At 45.8% G+C, this 15,942-nt stretch overlaps 1 protein-coding gene across 1 annotated transcript in view; it reads right to left on the bottom strand.

The window, feature by feature from the left end:
• Positions 1-13,296, bottom strand: part of LOC147711467 (basic phospholipase A2-like) — a 215,838-nt gene extending 202,542 nt beyond the window's left edge. The window contains exon 1 of the mRNA XM_086922171.1: positions 13,127-13,296. The gene's annotated coding sequence lies outside the window, so the exon portion shown is untranslated. The remainder of the gene's footprint in view (positions 1-13,126) is intronic.
• Between the last annotated feature and the right edge of the window lie 2,646 nt (positions 13,297-15,942).

Raw genomic sequence — 15,942 nt, 5'->3', positions numbered from 1 at the left:
GTAATCTTACGACTGTACATGCACACAGACCCGCATCAGGCAGTCTGTCGGAGGCCAAGCACCTGAACTGGTCCAGTACCCAGAAGTCAAGGACTGAAGGAACCTAGCCAACCTGTGGCTTCACTTCAACTGAATGGCATGTCTGGTTGATCTAATACATTGGAAGGGCAGTGCTTAGTGAGTAATGAAAGGTGGGCATACCCACTTCATCTCCTCACATGTCAGGCATCAGTATCACTGACACAGAAGAGGTAGGGACATGTTACAGAGGATGGGCTAGACAGGTTTGTGAAATATGTGGTAATGCACTTTATTTTAGTTTGCTCTTTAGTTTGCCTACCCCCTGCCTCTGTGCTGTTAAACTGGTGATTTGGCTGTACCTATCTGTAGAATAATGTTGTAGCAGGTTATGAAAGAGAAAGCTCCTGGATAGGATGTGAGCTGTGGCAAGGCACCCATAATGTCCACATAGAGAATGTCATAGAAGCAAAAATGCTTCAATTTGGGTAACTTTAGCTCACCTTTCCTATGTTTGACATGAGCACCAGGGCAAACCCCATAAAAATGGGTTACAACGCTATGTATAACAGTTAATAACAGAATTGATAATGACATAGACTTGAGGAACTTAAAGTCTAGTCTACCACAAATTATGTAACACCGTAACAATAAAAAATAAAATTAGAATAAAGAAATTTGGTTCAGGAAATAAAAAGTTATACATAATTAAAATAGCACCCCATTGAATTCATTGAAACATTGGTAGATTGAGTTTGATATAAAATATCAAAATAGTGGTATCATGTCTAAGAGCCCTTCCAATCCACAGCCCAAATCTAAGCACCTCAATTGGCTGATATAGGAGCCCTGTTAATTTTAAGGCGCTAGTGGTTCCCTATATTTCAGTTAAATTTTGGACATTTTAGTCTCTATTTACGGACAATAGAATACTGCTGCTGCATACAATCAAGGCATTCCCATTCAGACATTCTTGATCATTATTCCCTTGATCAACATGTAACCAATCATTGGCTCCCTTTTCCAAACTCCTTAATCCGGCTCATTCCCATTAAATGAGCATATGTGGCCCTCTGCACGAGAGGTGAGTGTGAGTTGTAGAGTTGGATACATGATTTTCTCTCCCATTCAAAGAAGACGCATGGTATCCATCAACTGTGTGCCTGTTCTCGGGTGCTGAAGCAGCTGATGAGCATAAACGCAGCCAAAGAAGACATCCCAGTTACCTCTCCTATCACTTGTTGACTGTATGATTGCCTTTGACGGTGTACAGAGCGCTGCTGCCACCTCTTGCCACTGTTCTGGATATAAAAATACCATATACATACTTACATATAGCCTTCCTTACCAGTCCCGGCATATTATCCACACTAACACTAATGCATCAGGTCATACCAATGGAAGAACACATTTCCTGTTTTGCTCAATGCCATTGTATCCATTCTATCCTGTTTCACTACAATGTGCATTTCCCCCATTACTGCAATGATACCTAACACATCCCATCACCAACAATGACACCGTGGGCATCCCATTGCCTGTAATGTACCACCGACCATCCCTTCCAAACTATTGCCACTGTACGAGCGATTCCCACCTATGTCACTGTATCCATCCATCCATCCCCTCAAAAACACTACTACCACCAAGTCGCCTCCATATACATTGTACATATACGCAGGTCCCAAGTAACACAGCGCTCTTCATGAGCTCCTACTGTGACCAGTATGCTCATTCCATCAACCTTCAGACTATCGGCCACAAAGTTAAATATGTTAACCCAAAGGCAACCTACTCATTGTATTACTTCAAAAAGCATAGCAGCCAGCTTGTTGACCTTGTGACACTGTTTTCCTCCTAACACAGTGTTCTTAGGTGCCATTGTACCCAATGCCACTGCAAACATTTAATCACAATAACACTTGACCATATCCATGCCCTAAAGTCAGTGTGTGTTTCCCATCTTCCCAGTGGCACTGCTGTGATCCCATTAAAACAATAAATGTATTCTTGGTTTATCACCCCCAACAAACTTACACATCCCATAACCGTCCTAATAGTTCATCAACTCCATTACCATAATAATACTGTGACCATCTCATCACCTCCAAGTGCCATTTCTTCACATGACCCTTTGGCCATCCCACCACCAAAATGACACTTTGTACATCAAAATACCTTCTCCATTATTGTGGCACAATATCACCTCCCAGTAGCCCATTGACGTCACATCCAGCCATCAGTCTAACAATACTACCTCCACCACATCACCTGAATCTTACCACACCGATTCATTAATGCTAATAATACCGATGACGATCCACAATTTCAATAACTCTGCTATTCTGCCACCTTTGACAACATTACACACGTCACTTGTCCCTACTTCACACTAAGGTGTCGATTAAGATGGCGGACGGACAAAGTCCGTCCGCCATCCTGTCTGGGGCAGGGACCGTCTGCCACAAGGGCGGAGGTACCGTGCCCCAAATTAGGATGCTCCCGCCACAGTGGTGGGTGCATCCCGCATTTTTAACATTGTGGTCGACGGTGCTGCAAGCACCGTCCACCACAATGTCAAAAATGCATGTTGTGCGTTTCACAGCACAATATGACAGGCCCCACGCGGTGCATGCCATGTTGTACTGTGAAACGCAGGGGGTGTACCATAGGTACCCCCCATGAGCACCCCCCACCCCTCCCTTCACCTGGGGGCCCGCAACGGGCCCCCAAAGCAAGGACCGTATGCCTTTTTGTGACGGCATTGCCGCCATGGAAAGGCATTTCCCTCAGCCTATCCTAATATGGCTGGCGGTGTCTGATAGACACCGCCACCGTATTAGACCTTTTCCGCAAGGCGACCGCGGCGGAGGGTCTTCCCGTCTGCCATGTTCCCGTCCGCCATTGTAATATGGTGGGGGGAAATAGGTGGCGGAAGGGCAGGGATGGCGGACGGATCGCCACCGCCTGCATGGCGGTGGCAATCCGTCTGCCATCCTAATCAGCCCCTATGTGCGACTTCAAAAATATTTGTATCCATGCTGTCATCTCCAATCACTTTGGGACTAACTTATCACAACCAATGACAATGCATATATCAAACTATGTAAATAACATTGTTGTCATCCCAGCACCCGACTAGTATGCCGTGCTTCACGTCACACCCATGGACACTGTAAATGTTGCATTTCCCCCAGAAGTCTGAGCCCAAACCTGAACCCCCAATAATATTACACAGAATGTGAAATGGGCGGAAACTACAGGCTTCAGCATTGTGCTCTTGGTATGGAATCTGAGTGCATAGCCCCTGTGAATTGCATACCATGCAGTGTGGCCATTGATCTGCAGCACCATGGGTCTCCCATACCTCCAACACTGAGCTCAACCGTGATAGTGTGTCTGCCTATATGTTCTGGCTAGTTATGGAGCTCTAAATCCGAAATGTCTTAAAACATGGACCAATTTTAATTGGCCGACAGGTCATTAACCAGCTTCTTTAGACAAAAGGCTGTTCCAGCATCTAGTCTGCCCACTTTTTGCCCGATCTGGAGTGGTATCAATGTCTACCCCAAGAGCAGCCCAATGACAATACCTGGAAGGGCCTGATCTCCCATGAGTGTTTTAGCTGTCCAATTCACGTGTGAGGGGTATGGGAATCATTCAGCAGCCCATTTCTCACTGAAGGACTAGGCACACTATTCAAGAGCCGCCACCCTTCCTGTCTGAGTGAGGCCAGAAGCTCAATAGGCATTTGCAATTCAATCGGTCTTGCCGTTGGGACCTTATATGTATTTAGCAGTGCAGCACATTGGCCTGGGTGCTGCAACATCTACTGTTTTTTAACATGGAGGGAAAGTAAGCATCAAACTGCATGACACACCGGGTATGGGAACACATGGAGAAAAATATTGCCTGTCAGCGGGAAGTCGTATAGTTCAAAGCTCTGTTTTCAATATAAAATCAGGGCCTTCGGCTGTCAAATCACTGAAAATACAAGGTTTAAAAAAAATATTGCCCATGGGTTCTTTTGGAAGACAATATCTATGGACTGGAATCTAGAGAATGCTAAAGTGATTCTGGTATTTTACTGAAGTCTGCTGGTCGTTTTCTATCAAGAAAGTTAAATAGAGACGGGTGCCAGAAAAAGAAAAAAAAGAAAGGCTCTCAGCAGAAAGCAATTCTGGTATTTTACTGACTTATGCTGGTCGTTTTCTATCAAGACAATTAAATAGAGGCAGTAAAAAAGTCCCTAAGCGGAAGCAGACAAGTCCTAGGGCTGATCTCCAGAACCCACATAGTACATACACATATAAGTATATAATAAGTATATACTAAAGTATATACATGAGGTCTCGAATGCTCGACCTAAAAATGAAGGACTCACCAGCTACTCGCCAACCTGATTCAATCACTCCTATTATGCACTGTTCCAATGTCCTCTAATCACATAAGGTCAAATGTACAATATTTATATGCGATTCATTTGAATTTAAGTGCAAATAAAATGCCATCTGCATGTGCAAAGTGCAGATCCCAAATCACAGAATCAAGAGCTGAAGAAGTGCTTGACAAAAGATGGAAAATATGATCCATTGTCCAATTACACTACGCCTGTCGCATCCCTTTAAGACAGTTCACAATTTACTCTCTTGTATTTAATTTTTATTTGGGATCTTTGTAATATACTACAAACTACCAGGCAAAAATGTGGGTCTGATATATTGGTCTAGCGATCAATGAACAAAATAGAAATGTGGCTATTATGAACACTGACTGTGCATGCTGATAACAAGATAGTAATGCTGTGTGGCCTGGTTATAAGTGCTGTGTTAATTTGCGATCAAATTGCTAACCCTATTTGTGCAGAGAATAAAAATATAAGTGGTGCAATGTGTATCACACCAACATTTAAATTGCATCACGGTTAACTTGCCAGAATTTTAGTTAGGAAAAAGTATTGGTAACTTCAAGATGTGGATTTTGGGGCAGTAAGCCCAAAAAATTCCCTAGTTCTTTCCCCAAAAACATGATTAGGCAACAATTTTCTCCTAGGTGTCAGATTGTATCGGGTGCGAAAAATATTACAGCAAACCCTTATATTTGGGACCTAAGAAGATTCAATAAAGTTTTAGTCTACACTCTGAGATGTACAGAAGATGGTTTTAGGCATCTAATCAGCAGGGCTGCCGCAGAGCAGGAGACCACGAAGGTAAGCTTTCTGGAATCGCTGACCGAACATTTGGATTTTTAGCAACCTTTAAAATTTGAAAAAAAACAATTTCCATTTTCCATGCGCTGAGCGGGTGTTATAGAGGGATGTTCTTTGTGCATGAAGGGCAGCCATATAGTCATTGTGTTGTGGTCGCACATCCTAATTTTCCAGATGGAAGGTGTGAGATGAACGACGTTTCCATGAAAACCTCTGCTCAGCCAAATAACACAATGCCTTATTGATAAGGCAAAGGGATTTGCTCTCAATGACCAAGCAAGTCAACTCTGTCTCCTCTTCCTGCTTCAACACCCTCTACATGCTCCGCAAGATCTACAGATGGATCCCGACAGATACAAGAAAGACAGTCACCCAGGTCCTCGCCAACAGCAGACTCAACTACGGAAACGACCTGTACTCGGGAGCCCCGACCAAGCTCATCAATCGACTACAACGCATCCAAAACGCCTCTGCACGACTGATCCTCGATGTACCACAACACGGCCACATCACCCCCCACCTGAGAAACCTGCACTGGCTCCCCATCAACAACAGATATCCTTCAAGCTCCTCATCCACGCACACAAGGCCCTCCACAAGTCCGGCACAGCCTACCTCAAGAGACGGCTCTCCTTCTAAAACCCCAACCACCAGCTACGCTCCACCGACCTCTCACTCACCACCGTCCCGCACATCCGAAGAACAACCACCAGCGGGAGTTCCATCTCCCACCTCGCCGCCAAGACATGGAACAACCTCCCACTGAGCCTGCGAGAGATCCAAGGCCTGCTGACCTTCAGGAGGACACTAAAGACCTGACTGTTCGATCAGTAGCGCCCCACCCCAGCACCTTGAGACCCTCACAGGTATGTAGTGCGCTTAACAAATGACTGATTGAATGATTGATTGATTGATTTGATGTTCCTTGAAGGGAAGTCAGTAGAAGAACTTCAGACCCGTCATTATGTGGTCCTACTACTCTTGGCCAAACCGAACAAAAGCAACATGATTCTGAAATCTTTGCAATTTTCGGATGGAATTGTCACAGAGGGAAAACTAAAGGGAGCTCCAAAAATCAAGGCAGGAGATCAACAGTCCAAGTATTGTAGGACATTTCTGAGTTAGTTTAAGGAGTGGAATAACTCTTATGAGATGTAAGAGGTGAAGAGCAAGTTTGCAGCCTGCTTAAGATGTAGCTGTGTGTCATCATCCACACACCTGTTGTGTTGTCTTGTCTGAATCAAGGAGCTTGGGGGCATATTATCAAGGGCTAGCGATATTTTTATCTCCGCTTTTGCGTCCGTTTTCGGACGAAGAGCGACGATAAAAATATTTCTTTATTTACAAGAGCACGCTTACCCGTGTTCAATAGGATTAGCGCTGGCTTCAACATCGCATCACATTTCATCGCTAATGAGATGGAAGGGAGGCGTTTCCCGTGAAACAACATGGGATATTATCACTAACCCTAATTCTCTCTATTTTCAAGTGTATCGCTAACACGCAGAGCAATATTAAAATCAGTGCTAACCGGGTTTTTCGCCAGTTTGTAACGCCTGCTATTTTCCTTACTAAGCCATATGTATAATGGGAGGTGGATTGTTTTCCTGAGTCCACGTCTCCCTATCTATAAGGTTTTTCCCTAACACGGTTTTCTATAGCTGGAATTCCAGCAATTTAGACTTTTCCCCTGCTTTTGCCTGGGATTCCATTGCCTCGGCGATGCGCGTTGCTGATAGTGCGCTCACCAGGCGATAGAATCGGGCAATATGCAGCGTTAATCTTTTTGCACGCCACACACGGCCAGTGATAATTATCGCTGGCAGTTGATTGGATATCCCTTGGTGAGAGGGGTCATGTGGTTAATGTCGCCCTAAATGATACTTTGCACATTCTATCCATCATTTGAGATGCATGGCACTAATTCTAAAACACAGAATGATCCAAAAAAAAAAATAATAAAGATGGGGGCCCAGTTCACCTCCCCAATGATATTGTGCACTCATGCCATCTTTCCATCCTTCAAAAACATTGCAGATAATTCATATCCAAGACTACACTGCAATCACCCCAATGACACCTCACTTAGCCCATCACCTCCAATATTACTACCTTCACATGTTAATTCCCAATTACACTGCAACCATCCCAAACCGCAATCCCACTGAGCTTCAGCCACCGTACCCAAATGTACACTGCAAATACTGAATGATCTCTAATGGCATGGGTATCCTGACATTCTTAAAGACACTGCTCCAAAGATGCTGTTTATCCATCCAACACCACCCGGAACTTGGCTGTCCTACATTGACCATAAGGAATTTTGCAGTAATTTTAATCATTGCCCTTAATAACATGCGTGTATTACACCTCCCAAGGCCTCCATAGCACAGTGCACTCATCATAACGTTATCAAAATTCCTCTCATCCCTCCTATTGACACAACACTCATCTCATCAACCCAATGACAGTGCCCATCCAGTCACACAACCCTAACACATCTGTCCCATTACACAAAATTACATTTAGTCTTTTAATCACCACAATGAAAGTACAACGCATTTTAGACCCACCAAATCAACTCTACTGACACTTCATGTATCTTCTTGTCCCCGATGAAACTGAAATTGTCTCACCTCCCTGAGTGACAGTGTATACATTTGTGGCCAGATTTACTAAGATTTCACATTGGGGTTGCGCCACTTTTTAGTGCCGCCCGACACAAAATCGGCTTTGGGATTTGCAAAGCCCGGTTTGCATGGCTTTGTGCAGCTTTGTAAACAAATTAATTCATGCAAGGCAGCATGGCCTTATGTTACCTAGCCTCAGGTAGGTGTTACATGGGTGGAGCAAGAACGTTGCCGCACATACACCCATGCATTTTAATACAAACACATATTTACAAAGTCTTGGGAACATGGTTTGCGCCAAAATGGTTTGCCTACCTGAGGCTGGCGTTAAGAGTAGAACTTCCTTTATTGGTTTGCCTACCTGAGGCTGGCGTTAAGAGTAGAACTTCCTTTATTCTTCCTCCTTACTTCCTCCTTCCTACAAAGAGGAACAAGCGTCAAAGGATCGTTTTTGAGCAGGAAGGTGTGCCTTCCTACAAAAAAACCATCCTGACCTTAACGCAGGCATCTTTGCTCTAGCACGAGTAGAGAGCTGAGTTGCACCATATCTTTGTAAATATGTCGCTATTCTGATATCTCCCTTCTTACAATGTAACGCAGGAGATTCTCTTGTTGCACTGCTTTGCAGGAAATCTTAGTAAATCCGGCCCCCACTCTACTCCAGTGTCCTTGCTGGCACCCTTCACATCGTTGATTCTTCAGGAATCTCACAGTCTTTAGTGGCAGTGAATGCTTCAATTCTCCTGCAGTGATACTGCGATTAACTTTGCCTGACCAACATCGCCATGCCATCAAATCCCATCCAAAGACACTGCATTTATCCAACCTGCCCCAATGACAGAGTGCTCCTTCCATCATCCTCATTTACACTAAATACGGACAGTTACCAAAGTAATATTAAAGCCGTCTCATCCCTGAATGCTCTTCACAAACCCCATAGCTCCCACTAGGGTTTCGCATATCCAGGCATCCATCTACAGTAAGACCGATCCCAGAGCTCCCACTAGTGTTTCACATATCCAGGCATCCATCTACAGCAACACCTATTGCAGAGCTCCCACTAAGGTTTCACATATCCAGGCATCTATCTACAGCAAGACTGATCCCAGAGCTCCCACTAGGGTTTTGCATTTCCAGGCATCCATCTACAGCAAGACTGATCCCAGAGCTCCCACTAGGGTTTCACATATCTAGACATCCATCTACAGCAAGACTGATCCCAGAGCTCCCACTAGTGTTTCACATATCCAGGCATCTATCTACAGCAAGACTGATCCCAGAGCTCCCACTAGGGTTTTGCATTTCCAGGCATCCATCTACAGCAAGACCGATCCCAGAGCTCCCACTACTGTTTCACATATCCAGGCATCTATCTACAGCAAGACTGATCCCAGAGCTCCCACTAGTGTTTCACATATCCAGGCATCTATCTACAGCAAGACTGATCCCAGAGTTCCCACTAGTGTTTCACATATCCAGGCATCTATGTACAGCAAGACCGATCCCAGAGCTCCCACTAGTGTTTCACATATCCAGGCATCTATCTACAGCAAGACCGATCCCAGAGCTCCCACTAGTGTTTCACATATCCAGACATCCATCTACATCAACAACAATCCCAAAGCTCCCACTAAGGTTTCACATATCCAGGCATCTAAATACAGCAAGACTGATCCCAGAGCTCCCACTAGGGTTTTGCATTTCCAGGCATCCATCTACAGCAACACCCATCCCAGAGCTACCACTGGGGTTTCACATATCCAGACATCCATCTGCAGCAGGACCCGTCACAGAGCTCCCACTAGGGTTTCACATATCCAGACATCCATCTACAGCAACACCTGTCCCAGAGCTCCCACTAGGGTTTCACATAGCCAGACATCCATATACAGCAACACCTGTCCCAGAGCTCCCACTCGGGTTTCACATAGCCAGACATCCATCTACAGCAACACCTGTCCCAGAGCTCCCACTAGGGTTTCACATAGCCAGACATCCATCTACAGCAACACTTGACCCAGAGCTCCCACTAGGGTTTCACATAGCCAGGCATCCGTCTTTTTGCTTTTTCATTGTGTGCTGCACAAGAAAGCACACATGGATTAAGCAAAAATGAGGAGAAATAATGCATTTCTCCTAGTTTCGCCAGCTTAAGACCAGGTTTTCCCTGTTCTTAATTTTAACACTGCCTCCCTTTACTCTGCCCTTGTAAATAGGGCGCAGCATCAAAATCAGTGCCTATTGCAGTGAAACGCCCACCGCAACACCCACTGCCCACCCTTTCATGCTAAGCATAGCATGAAAGGGGGCCTTATTTACAAGACAGTGTTAAGCCAAGTTAAGTGGCTTAAATCTGCCTTGTAAATGCGGTAATGCCCCTATCGCCACCACAACGTCGTAAAAAGTGACAGTGTGGTTTCTATAGGGGCTTGTACATATGCCCCTGAGAATGATGAAACTATGAGTAGAGCTATAAAAAAAATATATGCTTGCCAGAAAGGTGCTATAGAGAGGTGAGGTGCATTGTTGGTGAGTGGTAGTGAGGGAATTCATGGAGAAGGAGGAAACACTCATTGTTTTGAACATTATTAGCCGTATATGGCCCGGGATATGCGGGTGGCGATCGATTATGTAGTGTACCAGATTCCAGAAATTTCTGTCAGGAGGTGGAAGGGGGAGGGGGGCGACATCTAAAAAAATTCAGCTGGGGGGGCTCAACGTTCAAAAGTTTGAAGACCTTTGATCTACAGCAACACCCAAGACCAGAGCTCCCACTATGGTTTCACATATCAAGATATCCATCTACAGCAACATCCGTCCCAGAGCTCCCACTAGTGTTTCACATAGCCAGACATCCATCGACAGCAACACCCGAGACCAGAGCTTCCAATAGGGTTTCACATATACAGACATCCATCTACAGCAAGACCCATCCCAGAGCTCCCACTAGGGTTTCACATATCCAGGCATCCTTCTACAGCAGGACTCGTCCCAGAGCTCCCACTAGGGTTTCACATATCCAGACATCCAGCTGCAGCAGGACCCGTCACAGAGCTCCCACTAGGGTTTCACATATCCAGACATCCATTTACAGCAACACCTGTCCCAGAGCTCCCACTAGGGTTTCACATAGCCAGACATCCATATACAGCAACACCTGTCCCAGAGCTCCCACTCGGGTTTCACATAGCCAGACATCCATCTACAGCAACACCTGTCCCAGAGCTCCCACTAGGGTTTCACATAGCCAGACATCCATCTACAGCAACACTTGACCCAGAGCTCCCACTAGGGTTTCACATAGCCAGGCATCCGTCTACAGCAACACCTGTCCTAGAGCTCCCACTAGGGTTTCACATAGCCAGACATCCATATACAGCAACACCTGACCCAGAGCTCCCACTCGGGTTTCACATAGCCAGACATCCATCTACAGCAACACCTGTCCCAGAGCTCCCACTAGGGTTTCACATAGCCAGACATCCATCTACAGCAACACCTGTCCCAGAGCTCCCACTAGGGTTTCACATATTCAGACATCCATTTACAACAACACTGATCCAAGAGCTCCCACTAAGGTATCACATATCCATACATCTATCTACAACAACACTGATCCCAGTGCTCCCAATAAGGTCTCCCATATCCATACATCTATCTACAACAACACTGATCCCTGAGCTCCCACTAGGGTTTCACATATGCAGACATCCGTCAACAACAACGCCCGTCCCAGAGCTCCCACTAGGGTTTCACAGAACCAGGCATCAGTTTACAGCAACACCGACCCCAGAGATCCCACTAGTTTTTCACATATCCAGACATCCATCTCAAGCAACACCTGTCCTAGAGCTCCCACTAGGGTTTCACATAGCCAGACATCCATCTACAACAACACCGACCCCAGAGCTCCCACTAGGATTTCACAAAACTAGGCATCAGTTTACAGCAACACCTTTCCTAGAGCTCCCACTAGGGGTTCACATAGCCAGACATCCATCTACAGCAGTAACTATCCCAGAGCTCCCACTAGGGTTTCATAGAACCAGGTATCAGTTTACAGCAACACCCGTCCTAGAGCTCCCACTAGGGTTTCACATAGCCAGGCATCCGTCTACAGCAACACCTGTCCCAGAGCTCCCACTAAGGTTTCACATATTCAGACATCCATTTACAACAACACTGATCCCAGAGCTCCCCCTAAGGTCTCACATATCCATACATCTATTTACAACAAAGCTGATTCCCTGAGCTCCCACTAGGGTTTCACATATGCAGACATCCATCAACAACAACACCCGTCCCAGAGCTCCCACTAGGGTTTCGCAGAACCAGGCATCAGTTTACAGCAACACCGACCCCAGAGCTCCCACGAGTGTTTCACATATCCAGACATCCATCTCAGGCAACACCTGTCCTAGAGCTCCCACTAGGGTTTCACATAGCCAGACATCCATCTACAGCAGCAACTATCCCAGAGCTCCCACTGCCAGGTCTGCGCCTGGCTCAGTAACACTAGACGCATCCCGTGAGCCTATAAACTCTGCCCTTATTAAAACTTTTCTTGATTTGCGATATATTTTTTTATGCTGGACTTGCTATATGGCAAGTCAAGTTATATTCATAGGTACCTGGAGAGAGTAAGAGGATAAAACCCTAAGCCCTCCTCCCATAGAAGTATAGATCACATTCCAAGGGCTTTGGGCTATCACGGTTCACAGGAGGTAACACTGTCCTAGGTCGACAGCAGGTTTCCTAAGCCAAACCCTTGGAGTGTGATATATATGACGAGTCATTCCCACAGGTGGAACAGCAGAGCAGGCTACAGTGCATTTCAATTAAAATGTAATAAGTATACTGCAACGCGTGGAAACAACAATACATAATGTCCAACCTGTTTTAGGCTGGGTGCAGCTTTTATCATTGGGCCAACAGGAGAGAATACAATACACACCAAAGTGGGACAGCAAGGACCATGGATCAGCAGTAACAAAAATAGAAGTTGTCTTGCCTAGCTAAAGTCGAACAAGGTCTTAGTTAAGTAAGGTCAAAGTACTGTGTGTGGGGGGGTGGGTGTAGGTTAAAATTAAAGGCTATTGACAAGTGCGAGCCGGTGTTTGCAGGTGGCACTTAGTGACAGGCCTTTATTTTCCCTCATCGGTCTTTCACCCAATGCAAGACAGAGAAATACACAAAAGGTTGATGGAAAAAGGACGAGAACGACGGGAAAAGAACAGTGACAAAGGGTGAATGAAGGGTGGAAAAATACCTGCGAGAGTGTCTGGGGATGGGTGAGTGGCACTTTGCTTCAGTGTGAGGGTCTCACCAGAGCGTTGTCCAGGAGCACTGCTTCTGTGAGGACGGTGGCTCCACAGGCTCAGTCGGAAGGAAGGCTGCTGGTAGGGTGCACTCGCCTGTGAAACCTTACTCGTGTGTCTCTCTGGCATGTTCTTATTTGTCACTTAAATAGCTTCAGGGAAACGAGAGAGGAGCGGGAAAAGGGGGAAGAGCCATTCACTGTTTGTTATCTCTGAAAACGAGAAGCATATTTTCCCATCGTGGCTTCAGTTCCTCATTTTGTTGTTCAGAAAACTGTGTACAAACACCTTGATGATATCGGCAAACAAGGCTCTTGTTATGTTTAACTACCACTCCTTTGGACAGCAAAATATATATATTAGTCTCAAATAAAGGCATGCGAAACTTTCCACATGTCTAAGTTCCGCTGTCGGCACTCCAGGGTGTTTCCTCCGATAAGGCAGAAAGGCGTAATTTTCAGCACTGCAAAAAAGGAAAAACAAAATAACATGAGGTTAGTATCATTTTATTTTTCTGTGCTGAGGCAGTTTTGCAGGGTGGGGTGGGTCTGGGCTGGGCAGTGCAGGGGGTGGGGGAGAGTGATGGTACACTCTAAGTGCCCATGCCTGTTTGGCCGGCCGTTTTGGGCCAGTCAGTCAGGCACACTTTGCATGTTCTCCACCAGGCTGTATCAGGGCCAGACTGGCCATAGCGGGCACCGGGCAATCCCCCGGTGGGCCGCCAACGCCCCCCCCCCTTCCGAGTGGGGAGGGGGGCCCGGCCGAGCACTTTGCCAGGGCCGGTTGTGGTTCCCAGTCCGGCCCTGGGCTGTATTAGAGCCTGGGTGGAGAACATGTCCAGGCTCCCATTCCCTGTCTTAGTGCTGAACCATAGCGCTCAGACCAATCACAAAGCTGCATGGCTAAGGGGAGCATGGGTGCTTCCTGCTTCTTATTCCAACAGAAGTCAGGAAGAGGATGGAGAAGCAACGGTTCCGCCAGCCAGCCGGTAAATAAGTGATTTTTTTGTTTTGTTTTTGTACCCTCTCCACAACCCACTACTTCTTCCCGGAAGACTATCGAAAATGCTTTTGAAAAGTTTCAAAATGCAGAGCAGTTAAGCAACCACTATTTGGTTTGTATAATGGGAGTGGACGGATCAAGCAACCCCACTACTCTGTTGTGTAGATTCCACATGAAAACTTAAAATAAATGGAACCACACAGTACATTTAACGGTGCATTTTATAAAAATACTCCCAGGTTCTGAAGAGAAACTAGCATAATATTTTAATCCTTCAAAGTCTTCTAGAAAATATTGAACCATTCATTGTTTAGAGCTGAAAACCAAGTATGTTCCCGAAATATGTCCTGTACCTTGTACAAAAAGACCTGGATCGAAAGCAGGTATTGTCTCACAAGAAATAATGTGCCTCAGTGCCCATCCAACAGTGTGGCCTCTGAATAAATGGTGATAAAAAATCTTATGCTGAGAGAAATAACACCAGGATTAAGATCTGTGGGAGGATTTAGTGTCACCGCTCTTCCTGTTCCAGGTAAGAGTCCTTCAAATCTTTCTATATCGCCAATATAGTACTAAAGGAGCCAGTCTGCATGGGGTGCAATTGGATGGCTGAGAGCTTTTTAAAATGGCATCATTTTGGGGTGGCATGGATGCTCAATAAGGCCAGAGTTGCTCATTGTGATTAAAGTGCAATCACTTTGCCAGGTAGTTGATAGAGTGAGTGTGCTCACTCTATCAGGTAGATAATAGAGTGAGTGCGCTCAGTGTGCCAGGTAGATGATAGAGTAAGTGCGCTCACTGTGCTAGGTAGTTGATAGAGTGAGTGCGCTCACAGTGCCAGGTAGATGATAGAGTGAGTGGGTTAACTGTGCCAGGTAGATTATAGAGTGAGTGCGCTCACTGTGCCAGGTAGATGAAAGAGTGAGTGCACTCACTGTTCTAGGTAGTTGATAGAGTGAGTGCGCTCACTGTGCCAGGTAGATGGTAGAGGGAGTGTGCTCACTGTGCCAGGTAGATGATAGAGTGAGTGCGTTCACTGTGCCAGGTAGATTGGAGTTCTGGACTTTTTGGTTCCGTCCAGAGGTGTCAGGGAACAACACCCAAAGACCCCGGAGTTCCACCTGCCTTGGTGCACAAATGAACAGAAACACGGGCTTCTCGATGGTGGCGTCAAAGACCAAAGGTTTATTACTGCAGGGACACAGAAGTCACAGAAACTACGCATGGGCAGTAACTAGGAGCCTGTTCGAATTGTACAAAGAGGGTTGCTCCTTATATACTAAATTTTGGCCTTTAGGCGAATTCTTCACATGTTAGTACATTCCCAAACCTTTGTGTCATAAACAATAAATATTTGGCGTACACAGGAATCGTCGACAATATCTGATGTCAAAACATTACGAACGAGGGGTTCCCACTTTTCCATCATAATCCCATGTCAACTTTTCATTCAAGAGCCGGACCGCCTCATCGTAAATTTCGTTACCTCCCCCTAATAAAGGCCCAGAAGGAAAGGAGCAGAGCCAGGTGCAGAAGATAGAAAAGCAGGATAATGGATGTTTGTGGGTTGTAAATGGGCAAGGCTACCGACTTCGGCCGCCTAATCGTGATCAGGACAATGGACACGAAGACCAGTTTAGCAGGACTGGCCTCGGGCAGAGGAGGCAGCCTTTGTCGAGTCATGCAGCTACAGCGTGATCTGGTTTAAGGTGCACGTGTCATGAAAGAGGTGAATCTCCGGCTAAGGCTACGTGTCCTTAATCGA

The sequence above is a fragment of the Lissotriton vulgaris genome, chromosome 5, assembly GCF_964263255.1.
Source record: "Lissotriton vulgaris chromosome 5, aLisVul1.2, whole genome shotgun sequence".
NCBI classification, from domain to species: Eukaryota; Metazoa; Chordata; class Amphibia; order Caudata; family Salamandridae; genus Lissotriton; species Lissotriton vulgaris.
This window is presented reverse-complemented; position numbering and strand designations above follow the sequence as displayed.